Below are 3,917 nucleotides of genomic sequence, written 5' to 3' on the forward strand. Positions count from 1 at the left end.
GCTTAGATGGAAAAACACAGTTAGTGTCTGTGCCTCCAGAGTGTCAGGGAGCATTTTTAACTTAACCTGTTCAGTACTTCACATTGCGTCTTGCATCTCTGTGTATTTGCTTCACTGTGAAGGTTAAGGGAGACAGATGAACATCTGCAGATAGACATTCACATGCCAAAATTGTGAGCCAACATCCAGACTCCCAAGAAAAGAATGTGGAAAAACTGGCAAACTCTAGAATTATTCTCAACGTGGGTGAGCCCTTAGCAGGACCCTGAACTGGGTGGCTCAGTGACTAAGGGGATCACCTCTGGCAGCTGGTGTTTGCCTGGGCGACCCCCAGAGAGGCTCTATTTGGGAACTGTAGATGATTAGGGGATTTCCCTGTTGACAACTCAAATGCCCTCCCATCTCTCTCTAATGCTCTCACCTGCTCGGGGGGCACCTCTATCTAGAAATACAAGAATGGTGCCCAGGGATCAGCTTAATATTTTTGACTCCAGTGTTTTTTGACTCCAGTTCTTGTGATAGGAGCAGTCTTCAAAAGTCAGCTCCAGGTGCCTGCAATTAGGATGGAGTCTGTCTCAGCCAGAGGCAGTGATTCAAGTCTGCTCCCTTTTCCCCGTGGCTCTCCCCACCCCTTGGCCTGGATGTCCCCATGAACACTGCTGGTAAGTGGGCAGCATGACCACCACTGGCCTGCTCAGACCTCAATCTCTGAGTCTTCTCCTTTCTAGTGAGACCTGCCCTCTCTACCATCTCCTGCAGTCTCCTACAGTCTCGTATCTTTAAGTAGTGTTTACGCTACTTAAACATGTATCTTCAGCCTGATTCCCTAAACTCCAGACTTAAAAATCAAACTATGGCCTTGACATCTCATGAGGATATTTAATAGGCTCTAAAGCTTCACATTTCCCCAGCTGAGTTCCTGGTATCCTCCCTCACAGCCTTCCCTATCGCAGCAAATGGCAACTTCGTTCTTGCAGTTACTCAGGCCAAGCACCTTATTATCCTCCTTGGCTCCTCTCTTTCACTCCCAATGTGCATTGAGTCAATCTACAGATCTTGTTTACTCTTCCTTCAAAATACACACAGAGCCCAACCACTTCTCACCACTTGCATCTCTCCTACCCTGGTCCAAGCCATGAACAGTGTGGCCCAGGTCCTGGCAGTGGCTTCGTGGCATTCTCCCTGCTTCCTCCCACGAATCTCTCGTTTACTCTCCTGTGTCAGATCATGCCATTCCTCTGCTCCAGAAGCCTCCGCTGGCTTCCCATCTCATCCAGAGAAAATAAGAGTACCTCTATGACCCCCGAGGGCTCACTGCTCCACTCACATCTCCCCAATCGCCTCTCCACCCCTCCCCACACCCACCTCCTGGCTGGTTTTCACCAAGTCAGGCAGCCTCCTACTCTGGAACCTCTGCTCTTGCTGTTTCTTACCTGGCCTTCCACGTGGCCCCTTTCTCTTCGCCTTCATACTTTAACTTCAAGGTCACACTCCCTGACCACTCTCAAATGTACCCACTTCCTTACCAATGTTTTTTTATGCTCCTTTCCTGTCTTGTTTTTCTCCTGAGTACCTACCACTCTCTAACCCAGTCAACGTTTAATTTTTGTGGGTACATACTAGGTGTGTATATTTATGGGGCACATGAGATGTTCTAACACTGGCATGCAATGCATTTATCCTTTGTGTTACAGACAATCCAATTATACTTTTTATTTTTAAATGTATTATTACATTATTGTTGACTATAGTCACCCTGTCGTGCTATTGAATAGTATGTCTTATTCATTCTTTCTAATTTTTTTTGTGCCCATTAACCATCCCCACCTCCACCCTTCCTCTCCTCCATTACCCTTTCCAGCCTCCGGTAACCAACCTTCTAGTCTCTATCTCCTTGAATTCAGTTGTTTTGGTTTTTAGCTCCCACAAATAAGTGAGAATATGTGATCCGTGTCTTTCTGTGCCTGGCTGATTTCACTTAACATAATGACATCCAGTTCTACCCAAGCTGTTGCAAATGACTGAATCTCACTCTTTTTCATGGCTGAATAGTACTCCATTGTGTATATGTACCATTTTTTTTAATTTATTCATCTGTTGATGGACACTTAGGTTACTTCCAAATCTTGGCTTTTGTGAATAGTGCTGCAATAAACACGGGAGTGCAGATATCTCTTCAATATACTGATTTCTTTTCTTTTGGGTGGATCCCTAGCAGTGGGATCGCTGGATCATATGGTAGCTCTATTTTTAGTTTTTCAAAGAATCTCCAAACTGTTCCCCATAGTGGACCACCTAACCTATTCTTTATTTTTATTGTTCAGCTCTCTCATTAAATAGAAATCCCATAAGGATGAAGATATTTTTCCATTGTGTTCTCTGCTGAATCCCTGGAGCCTAGCATGTGTAAGAAGACACAGAATACATATTCACTGTGTGAGTACATTTTATCTTGTGGCATCGATGATCCAGGGCCAGAGGAGCATCCAGAAAAGGACAGCAGAGCCTCAGGTGCTCACCGGTGTCAAGGAAGGTCTGCGAATAGCTTTGATGCAAACTGTTAATCTTCATTACTGGTTCCTTTTGTGCCAACTAGTAGAGGTACTTGTTACTTATTAGCAGAAAGACTTTACACACTTCAAATAAATTAATGCCCTTTAATACCTGATGCAGTTGGTAGAAGTGAGATAGTCACATGCCAATCGAGTATAGAAGGGGAAAAACAGAGGAAGATGAAGTGCAAAGAGAAAGAATTTAGCATTCATAATACGGAGACCTATGTCTCACTTTTTAAAAATTTTGTATGTAAATATTTTTATTTTGAATGGTTCAGAGCAAACTGATTTTTAAGTACTTCAAAATTCATTCATTCACAATTTTTTAAGGAAATTCTAGTTAATTTCCTAAATTAAGTAGATGGGAGGGGACTAAGAGAGGATCCACAAGACAAAAGAATAAAAAATATTCTTTCAAATAATGTGAGAACAATTTAATTTTGAAAGACAAGGTGATTCCTAAGCTGAAGTCAGATAAATTGTCAATAAAGGACTTCATTGTGTCAAAATAGCAGAAAAAGAAGACAAACTTGGAAGCCAGTGGTTTTAGCAATGAAGGAGCTCAAAAAATATCAATTATTGATTTATGCCTATTTATAACATTTTAATTTTAATATGAATGCAAATTTATAGAAAATTTGCAACAAAACAAGAAATGTTTTTATAGAAAATTTGCAACAACACAAGAAACATTCAATGTTATTTTTTATTTATTTATTTTAGACGGAGTCTTTCTGTCACACAGGCTGGAGTGCAGTGGCACAATCTCAGCTCACTGCAACCTCCACCTCCCACATTCAAGTGATTCTCCTGCCTCAGCCTCCCGAGTAGCTGGGACTACAGGCACACACCACCACACCCAGCTAATTTTTGTATTTTTAGTAGAGACGGGGTTTCACCATATTGGCCAGGCTGGTCTTGAACTCCTGACCTCGTGATCCACCTGCACTGGCCTCCCAAAGTGCTGGGATTATAGGCGTGAGCCATCCCGGGCCCATTCATTATTATTTGCCCAGATTCACCAGTTTATATTTTTCTATACATTTGCTTTGTCAGTTGAAAGAAAGAGACAGGGAGAGAGAGACAGAGACAGAAAGGGAAAGAAAAAGAAATGAAAGTAATTTGGCAACATTGGGTTCCTTTACCCCTAAATACCTGAGTGTGCATTCAATAAGAACAAGGGCTTTCTCTTATATGGCCAAGGTACAATTATCCAAAGCAGAACATTTTCACATAGAAACAATACGATTATCTAATCCACAGCCTAGATGCAAATTGTGTCAACTGCCCCAGTGGTGTCCTTAAAACTGCCCCCTCCAGCCCAGGAATGGGCCAGATCCCACATGCATCTGCTTATCATGT

The sequence above is a fragment of the Symphalangus syndactylus genome, chromosome 1 (genome assembly GCF_028878055.3).
Source record: "Symphalangus syndactylus isolate Jambi chromosome 1, NHGRI_mSymSyn1-v2.1_pri, whole genome shotgun sequence".
Taxonomy (NCBI): domain Eukaryota; kingdom Metazoa; phylum Chordata; class Mammalia; order Primates; family Hylobatidae; genus Symphalangus; species Symphalangus syndactylus.